General features: G+C 42.3%; 1 protein-coding gene across 8 annotated transcripts in view; it reads left to right on the top strand.

Moving 5' to 3' along the window:
• rxfp2l (relaxin family peptide receptor 2, like) overlaps positions 1 to 12,359 on the top strand; it is a 118,195-nt gene that overhangs the window by 37,407 nt on the left and 68,429 nt on the right. The gene's annotated exons all lie outside the window — the stretch shown is intronic.

Here is a 12,359-nt window from a genome sequence, read left to right as displayed (position 1 = left end):
TAAAGCCATGTCCTCTTGTACTGAGCAGTGGTGCCCTGGGGAAGAGGTGCTGGCTGTCCACTCTGTCTATTCCTCTTAATATCTTGTATACCTCTATCATGTCTCCTCTCATCCTCCTTCTCTCCAAAGAGTAAAGCCCTAGCTCCCTTAATCTCTGATCATAATGCATACTCTCTAAACCAGGCAGTATCCTGGTAATTCTCTTCTGTACCCTTTCCAATGCTTCCACATCCTTCCTATAGTGAGGTGATCAGAACTGGACACAGTACTCCAAGTGTGGCCTAACCAGAGTTTTACAGAGCTGCATCATTACCCCACGACTCTTAAACTCTATCCCTCGACTTATGAAAGCTAACACCCCATAAGCTTTCTTAACTACCCTATGTACCTGTGAGGCAACTTTCAGGGATCTGTGGACTTGTACCCCCAGATCCCTCTGCTCCTCCACACTACCAAGTATCCTGCCATTTACCTTGTACTCTGCCTTGGAGTTTGTCCTTCCAAAGTGTACCACCTCACACTTCTCTGGGTTGAACTCCATCTGCCATTTCTCAGCCCACTTCTGCATCCTATCAATGTCTTTCTACAATCTTCGACAATCCTCTACACTATCCACACCACCACCAGCTTTTGTGTTGTCTGCAAACTTGCCAACCCACATCCATCCCCACATCTAGGTTGTTGATAAACTGGGAGACCGTTTCACTGAACACCTACGCTCCGTCCGCCAGAGAAAGCAGGATCTCCCAGTGGCCACACATTTTAATTCCACGTCCCATTCCCATTCTGATATGTCTATCCATGGCCTCTTCTACTGTCGAGATGAAGCCACAATCAGTTGGAGGAACAACACCTTATATTCCGTCTGGGTAGCCTCCAACCTGATGGCATGAACACTGATTTCTCTAACTTCCGTTAATGCCCCTCCTCCCCTTCTTACCCCATCCCTAATTTTTAATTTTCCATTAATTTTTTTTCTCTCTTTTCCTCTCACTATCACTCTTTGCCTGTTCTCCATCTTCCTCTGGTGCTGCCCTCGCCCTTTCTTTCTTCCAAGACCTTCCATCCTATGATACTCCCCCTTCTCCAGCCTTGTATCCCGTTTGCCAATCAACTTCCCAGCTCTTAGCTTCATCCCTCCCCCTCCTGTCTAATCCTATCATTTCAGATCTCCACCTCCCCCCTCACTTTCAAATCTCTTACTGTCTCTTTTTTCCACTGGTCCTGACGAAGGGTCTCGGCCCGAAACATCGACTGTGCTTCTTCCTATAGATGCTGCCTGGCCTGCTGTGTTCCACCAGCATTTTGTGTGTGTTGCTTGAATTTCCAGCATCTGCAGATTTCCTCGAGTTTGAGGACTGTTCCATGCTATATGTCGAAATAAGCAAATAAAAATCAATCACAGAGCCTTCGGTAATTTAACAGAATGAATGAAAGGACGGTAGTTCAAATACAGAATCTTCATATTACAGAAGTGTTAATATTTAACTACAGCCATTCAGCGTTAATAAATTGGCCCTTATACAGACAAGTTTCAGTAGTGCTGATGAGGACTTTCAACTTGAGTTATTAACTCTATTCCTCTTTTTTCACAGAGGCCTCCTGGGCTGAGTAATTCCTGCTTTTATTTCAATAGTAATTCTGCTTTATTTTCTTTATAAATAAGTTTGATTTTTTTAAAAATCTGCCCAGTGAGTTTTAAACCATGGATTTGTATAAATGAGACTGAGTTATTACTGACGGGTGGCAGAGTTCAAAGTAAATTTATTATCAAGGTATGAACATATCGCCATATAGTACAGTGGATTCCGGACCATTGTTTAGTTAGGATGGTTCTTAAAGAACATAAACTAATTGAGATAATAGCAGGGATTCCTTCATTCATGTGGGACATTGTGCACTTAATTGCAACAGGAGATTTTTGTCAGACAGTTTCTAACTAGCATCAATTGTGTGCACTAGTGGGGTCATTAGACACCATATAATACTTAGAACAAACAGTCTTCTAATAGCCACAGTGTATGTGCTTGTATTCAAGGTACAGTGATTATTGTCACTGATAGTTGGCAATAAATAGGCGGTAAGCCAATTCAGAACTGTTTTGGTCACCATGGTATCAAGCATTTAGGCTGGGAGATGCTGGAAACAGCCATGAGTGAAAATGAAACTTTTGCTACCTCAACAGGGGAAGAATTACAAAGAGTTTGAAGGTATCAACAATCATCTTGAATGTTATGTAAAGGGGGTTTCTTCTTTTTTCTTTATTACTGTGTATGTAATCAAAAGGGCTTCTTTGTTTTGTTAACTAGCAGGAATGCTAATTTACTGATAATGAGAATTGTATTCCTTTGTAAACCAAATGGGGATTAATGTTCTTTCTTCTGAGTCTGTAAGCTTTTGTTGACGGGCTTTTGGGCAGATCGGCGCGAGAGGGTTGAGAGAGAGGACACAATGCTGTAAGCTGGGCGAGGAACGAACCCCAAGCGGGGGTCTGAGGCCAGGAGGTTCTCCGAGGAGGGGGGATGAAGCTAGATGTGCTTGGTTGACCACTCGGAGGGTCCTGAGCTGCGAGTCGAGGAGTTCGGAGGGGATCGAATGGTGGTCAGAAGACTTCAGTAATTGAGCTCCAACAGTTGTGCACGAAGTGGTTTGGACTTTGATAAGTTTGGCGCCTTTTCTTTATTGTTTCTCTTCATATATACTGTATTGTCATTAATCACTTAGTTATAGTAACCTTTATAAATTGTACTCATTTAATCGCTTATGGTGTACTGTCTGTTTTTGGGCGAGGCGGGGACATCCACACCAGCTGATTACCCAGTTTGGCGGGGCCGAAGGCTGCTCCCCCTAGACGAGAACGAGCTGAGCGAGCCTGAGGTGACCCAGGGGGTTACAGTTACAATGAAAATGACAATTTGGAGGCTGTTGTCATTGAAAGCATTGTATGCAGGCATTACATTATCTGCACTAGATGTCTGGGCTAATTTTGTTCATTTACAATCAAAAGAACACACATTATACACTGGATGAATTCCTCTGTTGATAATTATTAGGAACTAATACACAGTTTTGTAGTACTATGAGAATGTGAGTTGTAGAGGCCTTAAAAGTAACTCCTTAAGTTGTGAAATAATTATCGAAGTGAGTAAAGATAACCACTGATTCAGGAGCCTGATGGTTGAAGGGTAATAACTGTTCTCAGTGGTGTGGCACCTAAAACTCCTGTACCTCCTTCCTGAGGGCAACAGCAAGAAGAGAGCAGAGCTTGGATATTGGGGGTGGGGTGGGGAGGGTGGTCCTGGATGATAGATGCTGCTTTCTTGTAGCTGCTTGTAGATGTTCTCATCGGTGGGCAGGGCTTTTGCTGGGGTGGACTGGGCTGGATCTACGACCTTTTGTAGGCTCTTCCATTCATGGGCATTGGTATTTCCATACCAGGCTGTGAAGCAAACAGTCAGGATACTGCCCACTGTGCATCTGTAAAAGTTTGTCAAAGCTTTAGATGACCTGCTGAATCTGTGCTCACTATAAATAGGCATAGTGTAGAATAAAAGACATCCGTGAGCTGTCAGTGCTGTAGAGTGTGATATAAAGTTAGCTTCATGCCAATTCACTCTGACTTGAGTTTTTAGTGTGCTGTTGGAGGTTAAGAATTAATCACTTTACTCAAGTTCCAAAAGATAAGGCAAAGGCTAATTTATGGGAAACATTATTAATTATGTCAAATACTAGAGAACATGCATTTAATGTGAGAGGAGCAAGATTTAAAGGAAATGAACAGGGTAAGATTTATTACACAGGGTATGTGTCTGAAATGGAATGCCGGGGTAGTGGGAGAAGCAGATGTGATAGTGGCAATTCTCGAGGCTTTTCAATGGACACATGAATGTGCAGGGAAAAGGCATTTAATTCAAAATTGGCTCCATGTTCAGCACAGAAATCATGGGGCAAAGGGCTTGTTCCTGTGCAATGCCTACTGTGTTCTATTTCACAGACTGGAAAAAAATACTTGTGGATTTTCGTTGTGGAAATAAACGCAGTCATTCATTCTCCTTACTTTATCTGGCATCTTGTGGTGTCAACTCTATATCAGGAGTTCTGGCTCGAAGTCTCACTCCAGTGATCGGAGACAACAAATCTAGGCTGTATTCAACAATACACTGAGGTCCTCCGGGTGACCCATTAAAATAAGACTCTTCAGTTGAGATGGTTGACCACAGTTCTTGTCAGAATGTCTTAGTGCATTGTGAGTGTAGAGAATTACTTTGTGCTCCAAATGCAATAGGCCCTGTTCATTAGTGTCCCTGTAACAGTCACTGTCTTGGACTTTCCTGTGCTTTTTGAAGATTATACCAAACCACAACAAAGTTCAAGCTGAATTTATTGTCAATGTACGTATATGTTGTCACCATATACAACCTTGAGATTCATTTTCTTGCAGGCGTTCACAATGAGTGGACACTTGGACTGGAGAGGAAGGGGGAAGAAGCCGGAATAAGATGTGGGGGGGTGTTGGGGTGATAGGTGAAATCAAGTAAGGGAGAAGATGGGTGGGATAAAGCAAGAAGCTGGGAGGTGATAGGTGGAAAAGGAAAAGTGCTGAAGAAGAAGGAATCTGATAGGAGAGGAGATTGGACCATTGGAGAAAGGGAAAGAGGAGCGGTACCAGAAAGAGGTGATGGGCAGATGAGGAGAAAAGAAGGGATAGAAACAGAGTTAACAATACCACATTGCTTTCAGAATTAGCCACAACTATTTGCAAAAACCCAAGCAACTGGTAGGGCGAAGTATTTACACAGATCATGTTGATCATGCAAACACTAAGGTGTTCTTCTCGCTACAAAACCAATCGCTCGGAGTTTGGAGTTCAATTCCAGCATTCTCTGTAAGCAAGCTTGTACATTCCTTCTCACGTGCATGTGAATTTCTTCCAGGTACTTTGGTTTACTCCCACAGTCCAAAGACATACGTGTTACTAGGTTAATCGGCCATTGTAAAATTGTCCCATGATTAGGCTAGGATTAAATCGATGGGTTGCTGGGCCAGAAGGGCCTTATCCATACTAGAGCTCTAAATAAATATATAAATTGAATGAAAATTTCATTTTGTGCACGGTGGTGAAATCATTGTAACTGATTCCACATCTGGGAGATGAAACATTTCAGTGGATTAACCAGCCACTTCCATTGGTTCTGTCTTCAGACCTTCACTGTCCACAGGTATTGTCACATGGTTGCACAGTGTCCTGTATTTAGAAAGCTGATTGGATAGATCAGAAAAAAAAACAAAAGCAAGGCAAAACAACACATGCAAAATGCTAGAGGAACTCAGCAGGCCAAGCAGTATCTAGGAAAAGAGTACAGTCGATGTTTCGACCCAAAATGTCAACTGTATACTCTTTTCCTAGATGCTGCTTGACCTGCTGAGTTCCTCCAGCATTCTCTGTATGTTGATCAGATCTCCAGCATCTGCAGATTTTCTCTTGTTTGTGACAGCAAGCCAATATTAATCCTGCTTATTACTGCATAGTCAATCTCTGTTGAATCAGCTATAAATGGAACATGTTGTTGACAGCTCTACCAACTGGCATTCACTCATCAATAACGTGTTCAACAATACCTAACCACTCCAGAACTGATCACTTACATGGTACAACCAAACAGGTGAATTCTAGATGAGAGAAGGTCTATAGATGCTGAAAGTCCAAGCAACACACACAAAATGCTGGAGGACCTCAGCAGGCCAGGCAGCATCTATAGAAAAAAGTACAGTCGACATTTTGGGCCAAAACTCTTCAGCAGGTGAACTCTAGAGGTAGGGCAAGAGTGCTTATATTTGGCATCAAGGGTATATTTGACTGAGTATCAAGGAGGTCTAACACAAGTGAAAGCAATGGCTACATAAGTGAAATTATGAAGAAAGCACGGCAGCCTCTATACTTCCTTGGAGCTTGTGAAGATTTGGCAACTTCTGCCACTCTGTGTAAGGAGTTTGTATGTTCTCCCCATGACAGAGTGGGTTTCCTCTGGGTGCTCCAGTTTCCTCCCACATTGCAAATGTGTACCGGGGTTAGTAGGTTAATTGGTCACATGGGTGTAATTGGGCTTGTTGGGCTGGAGGAGCCTGTTACTCTGCTATACCTCCAATTACAAAAATATAAATATTTTATAAAAGCTCCCATTATCCTGTATTCTGAGAGTAACCACACCAGAAGGATGGCAGTGGTTCAGGAATGTGTCTTCCTAGAACCCTCCTAAGAACAAAAAGGGATGGGCATTAAATGGTCTCCTTGTCTGCGGCATCCACTTCCTGAAAAATAAACAATGAAAGAGCAGGCCTGGATGCGTTTAAAGGACTGAACTTTTCATTATCTCCATTCATAGTACTAGTTAAATTTATTATCAAATTACTCCAAGTGTCATCATGTACTACTCTGAGATTCGTTGAACTAGTCAAAGTCAACCTTTTGCTCCTCTGCTCTGTGTAGCCCCATGCTTTTAACAGAGTATTTAATACAGCAATGTCACGTGTTAGTACAAATTCTCAGACATTGTTGGGTCCTCAGCCGATGAGTTTTCACATCAGGATGGTGTGTGACTGGGAGATGAAACTAGCAATGGTGGTGTTCCCATAGGCTGCAGCGTCTGTTCATAATGGTAGGAAGGGTCAAGGGTTTGGAATTATTTTGGAGTAACCTGAGTGCACTTAGTAGATGATCATAGTTGGTCAACTAACATAGCAATTCGACTGCTGATTTAGTTAATAAGCCTTTAAATCTTTGATCTTTGTTGAGATTGGCAAGTTGTGTAATGCTTTTTATCTATCATGGATTTTAATCTCAGCTCTCATCTGTAAGTATTCTTAATAGAATTATAGAACACCAGAGCACATAAGCAGACCCCTTAGCCTATCTAGTCTACGCTGAACTGCTATTCTGCCTAGTTCTATCGACCCACAACTGAACCATTGCCCCCCCCCCATATGCCTTGCATCCATGTACTTATCCAAATTACTCTTAAATGTTGAAATCAAACCCACATCCACCACTTCTGCTGGCACAACCCTCTGAGTAAAGAAACTCTCTCTCAGGTTCCACTTAAATATTTAACCTTTCACCCTTAACCCATGACCTCTAGTTCTAGTCTCATCCAATTAATGAATTCACTTGAGTGAACAATTCTTTTGTTTTCCTTTTCGCGTTAAGTCAGAGTTCATCACCGTTCTTGCTTGGACAAGAACTTCAGGTCTGCAGAACTTCATTATGTTCTGTTCGTTGTGAGAACAAGGAGCTCTATCATTGTTTAGTATACGGTACACAGAATATGTTACAGGTTCACTGGAAAAGCATCTCAGCTTTAGCTATGCCCCATCATGTTTCTGAGGGGATTTTCCACACACTCCTCATTGAAACAGAGTCCATAAGACATAGAAGCAGAAATAGGCCATTCAGCCCATCGAGTCTGCTCTGACATTTGATTATGGCTGACTTATTTTCCCTCTCTAACGCATCAGGGTTAACATGAGGGGGCATAGTTTTAAGGTGCTTGGAAGTAGGTACAAGGGGGATGTCAGGGGTAAGTTTTTCCACACAAAGAGTGGTGGGTGCACTGACATTTGCTGTCAGTGAATGTGGTGGAAACAGATACAATAGGGTCTTTTAAGAGACCCTTAGATAGGTACGTGGAGCTGAGAAAAAAAAGAGGGCTGTGAGGTAGGGAAATTCTAGGCAAATCCTCGAGTAAGTTAGAAGGTCAGCACAACATTGTGGGCCAAAGGGCCTGTAATGTGCTGTAGATTTTCTATGTTCTCTGTTCAACCTTATTCTCCTGCCTTCCTCCCCGTAACCTTTGATGCCCCTACCTATCAACCTCCACTTTAAATGTACCCAAAGACTTGGCCTCCGCAGCTGTACAATTGACTATCTTCTAGTTAAAGAAACTCTTCCTATTCTCTGTTCTAAAGCAACGTCTTTGTATTCTGGGCCTATGTCCTCTGATCCTAGACCCCTCCACTATCAGAAACAATCTCTCAATATTCACTCTATCTAAGCCTTTCAATATTCAGTAGGTTTCAGTGAGATCCCCCCCCCCCCCCACCACCCTTTAGTTTTCTAAACTGCAGCAAGTAAGGCCCAGAGCTTTCAAATGCTCCTCATATGTTAACCCTTTCATTCCCAGGATCTTTCTTGTGCACCTCCTCTGACCTCCCTCCAATGCCAGTACATCCTTTCTGACCGGACGACAGTGGCAAATTGACAGATATGTTGGGTCATTACATTACAGATTGAGTGCTGCTTCTGATGTCCTACACACTGATGCCAGGCAGACAATCTCTGAAGAGTATTGATAATGGCTGGGCTCACCGGTCCTGTAAAGACACTGCCCAAAAGAAGGCAATGGCAAACCACTTCTGTAGAAAAGTTTTCCAAGAACAATCACAGCCATAAGGACCATGATCGCCCACATTATCTGACATAGTGATGTCCTATATCACTATTGGAGTGCAGCTTTGACCATTTCTTAAACTATCCAATATAGCATGTTCATAGAACAATACATGCCTTGATGTAAATAAAGAAGTTTGTCTTCACAGGGACAGTGCACTTCCTTACATGTTTGGAACAGTATAACCTTGTCGTGGTTTGGAGGCTTGCATGCCTCAGTGACTTGGCTGGAGTCAGTGCTTTATGCTCTAACTTTTGGTAGGGTCACCTGTGCCAAACTGGTCAAAGGGTAGAGGGCAGACTAAGAGTGGTCCACCAGTCCTCCAGGTTAGAGGGTTCAGTTCAGGCCTAACAACCCTGACTGGTAAAATAAAATTGTTACAGAAACAGCAATGAAGAATCCTTTTACATCTGACGGTATTCCTCATCCTCCACCTGGGACTTGCATGACTGACAGTAGTGAAAACCAAGAGGAGGCTACTGACGCAATGAATGAAGCCCTGAACACCGCCAGAGATGGAGGACCTTCATTACTGCCCTAAGTGCCAACGGTGTAACAGGCAGTCAGTATGGTGTCTCAGACAGGTAGATCAGTGAGGGCAGAGTCATGTGGATTCTCCCATCACACTTATTCTGTCACCAGCTGCCCTACCCATTCCGGCAGATCTATTCTTTGAGCTGTTTAGTCAGTATTAGTCTTCTGAGCCAGTCAAGTCACAGAGTAAAGTAGCATGGCCCCAAGCCCTCAGGCCCAGCAAGTCCATGCTTTTCAAGTGCCCCCCGCCGCTAGTCCCAAATCCCTGCATTTGACCCATATGGTGGTGTGAGTGTGGAACGAGCTGCCAATGGAAGTGGTGGATGCAGGTATGATTTCAACACCGAAGAGAAGTTTGAATAGGTACATGGATGAGAGGAGTACAGATGTCTATGATCCAGGTGCAGGTCGATGGGACTAGACAGAAAAGTAGTTCTGTGCTATAATGTTCTATGACTCTAGACTTATCTAAGCCTTTAGGTATTGATCCTGAAAAGGCTCCTCACACTTTATGCAAAGGAAAGTTTTTTTTTGATCCTGACGAAGGGTCTCGGCCTGAAACGTCGACAGCGCTTCTCCTTATAGATGCTGCCTGGCCTACTGAGTTCCACCAGCATTTTGTGTGTGTGGTTTTTTTTGATATTTTATATTGCGAATTATGCATTACTGATTTTATACATGTGTTACAGATTGTGACAGAATACAGTTCTGTTGTTCCTATGACTTGAAATTCATTTGGAGCTGGAAGTTTTTCTGAATCTATTTAATTTCGCAATACAGTATTACCACAACGTCGTTAATGTGCTGCAAATTGTGTAATTAATGCCCAGTAAAACCGCAGATCCAATCCCTTAACTGTTTAAAATCTCAAAACTTCAATCTCTTGTAATGTTTCTATCTCACATTATTTGTTTCCAACTTCACCAGATACATTTCCTTTTCCAATCTCTTATCATTTCAGCTTTCCAACCTGTTATTTAATAATGGTTTATTCTCAGTCAATTGACACAATTATCCGTCCATCTGCTTATGACTGCTTTTATTTATATTGTCTTTAATTTTTCTCCTTAATTTTGGAGTGCTCAACTCAAGGGGTGGCATGGTAGAGTAAAGGTTAGGACAGTGCTTTACAGTACCAGTGATCAGGGTTAAAATTCCTGCCAGTGCCCTTAGGAGCTCATACGTTCTCTCCGTGACTGCATGCGTTTCCACTGGATTTCTGGTTTCCTCCCGTAGTACAAAGGCGTACAGTTAGTTAGTGAGTTGTGGGCATGCTATATTGGTGTTGGAAATGTGGTGACCCTTGCAGACTGTTCAGCACAATTCTCACTGATTTGACATTTAAAGCAACACATTTCACTGTATGTTTTGATATTTCAATGTGACAAATAAAACTAGCCTCCCTTTATCTCTTTAATCTCAAGTTATTTTCCTGTCTAGTGGATCACAATGACCAATTGCACTGATATGATTTGGGATAATATTACTTTTGGGGTGGCGAGGCGGTGATCGGTTTCTCCCAAAGGAGGTGTAAGGCACCTGTTCCCTTCGCTCACCCGCAGGTCACCCTAGGGCGGGGGTCGGCAACCCGCGGCTCCGGAGCCACATGTTGCTGACCCCTGTCCTAGGGCAAGGTGTGTAGTGCCTGCTCAGCACCCCACCGCCCCAATCAGGGTCACGTGAAGCTAGAGCAGGTTGTGTCTGGATCTCAGGATATATGATAATAAATCTACTTTGAACTTTAAGTAAGCAAGTTATAACAGAATTATATTCGATAGAAATTTACAGGTTTTCTGATCAATCTTTAGGTTTATTTATGAGCACATTCCAGAGTGTTTTATTAGCATTAAAAGAACGGCTCGAATTGAAAATGCCATAAACACAGGAGATTGTGTAGACATTGAAAATCCAGAGTAACACACAGAAAATGCTGTTGATATACAGGGCATTTTGTTTGTGTTACTCTAGAAAAAAACCATATTTTGAATACCCCCCTCATCTTTATGACCATTTGAGTCCTGGTTCTGGTTAATCTGTTTTCGCTTTCTTACAACGACAAAGCGGTTTGCACCAATGCTTATGCCTTGCTTTTAGAATTGCCAAGTATGCTTTATTTTTAGCACATAACTAAACCAGTAATTTGGTTGCACCAGGTCACGTTCACCAATCATTGTGTATGGTTGGCTTTCCCAATTGTTCCCGTTTGGGTAAGTCACATCAAAGGAATATGGTATGAAATGATTAGTCTGGTAGAGTGCTTGTATTTCACACACATGAAGGAATCACAGTGCTTTTTACTTTAAGAGAATTTCACTGTTGGGATCCTTCAGGTCTTGATTAATCTGAAGTTCCTGGAAATTCTCTTGGAAGTTGATGTTCGATGAAGTCTGGGACTGTGCATTGCATTTTTTGTTACTTACAGGGGGAGGCTCGAATTAACTCTTCTAGGTCAAGCTTAAACATGTTAAGTTCCATAAATTTCAAGAAAAAATAAATTTGAATAACATTGTTCCTAATGCTTTTTAAACAGACATAAACTCTTCCATTTATCCAGTCTGATACTTTGAATGATGAAACATGCATCCTTCACAAATTTTGCACTTACTATGAACACCTTACAATGATCAGTCTCCTGAACCGGCTGTGGATAAGTTCACTCTGAGACTGATTCTACAACCTACAGACTCACTGTCAAGGGCTCCTTACAACTCATTTTCTCAGTATTATTTTTTATTTGCACAGTTTGTCTTCTTTGGCATGTTGGTTGTTTGTCAGTCTTCGTTTATGTGTAGTGACACACACACAATGCTGGAGGAACTCAGCAGGTCAGGCAGCATCTGTGGACAGGAACAAAGAGTCAATGTTTCAGGCTGAGACCCTTCATCGGAAGATAGACAGTAGTGTTCGTGGGTTGATGAACCATTCAGAAATCTGATGGGAGAGGATTTGGTTTTGGAAGGACATATATTAGTTGGTCAAATGTACTGGAAAATATTTAATCTTTAAACAAAGCTTCCAGAACCCATAACTAGTCAATCAGCTCAATGCTGCTTGAGAGTAACTGCTGCTCAAAACGTAGTCACTAAACTAGACCACGTAACTTCAACTGTTTCCCCAAAGGGTCTCCATGTACACAATGTGCATGCCACTCTTTTGAAAGGAGTGAGGAGTTTTCATGTTATTCTTTTCAGGAAGGAACATGTTGTGAATGTACTGCTCTCTCCCATTGGCACCATCTCTGTTATCAGAAGCTGTCATTGTATTTCACATTGTACTGTACATTGTGTGAAGGAAATGCAGGAGTTTGGTCTATTCAACCAGAAAGAATTTCTGCTTTCAACTTAAAGTTACCTCCCCTGTTCTAGCTGGACATTGTGTATT

Source organism: Hypanus sabinus, chromosome 8 (assembly GCF_030144855.1).
Source record: "Hypanus sabinus isolate sHypSab1 chromosome 8, sHypSab1.hap1, whole genome shotgun sequence".
Classification (NCBI taxonomy): domain Eukaryota; kingdom Metazoa; phylum Chordata; class Chondrichthyes; order Myliobatiformes; family Dasyatidae; genus Hypanus; species Hypanus sabinus.
This window is presented reverse-complemented; position numbering and strand designations above follow the sequence as displayed.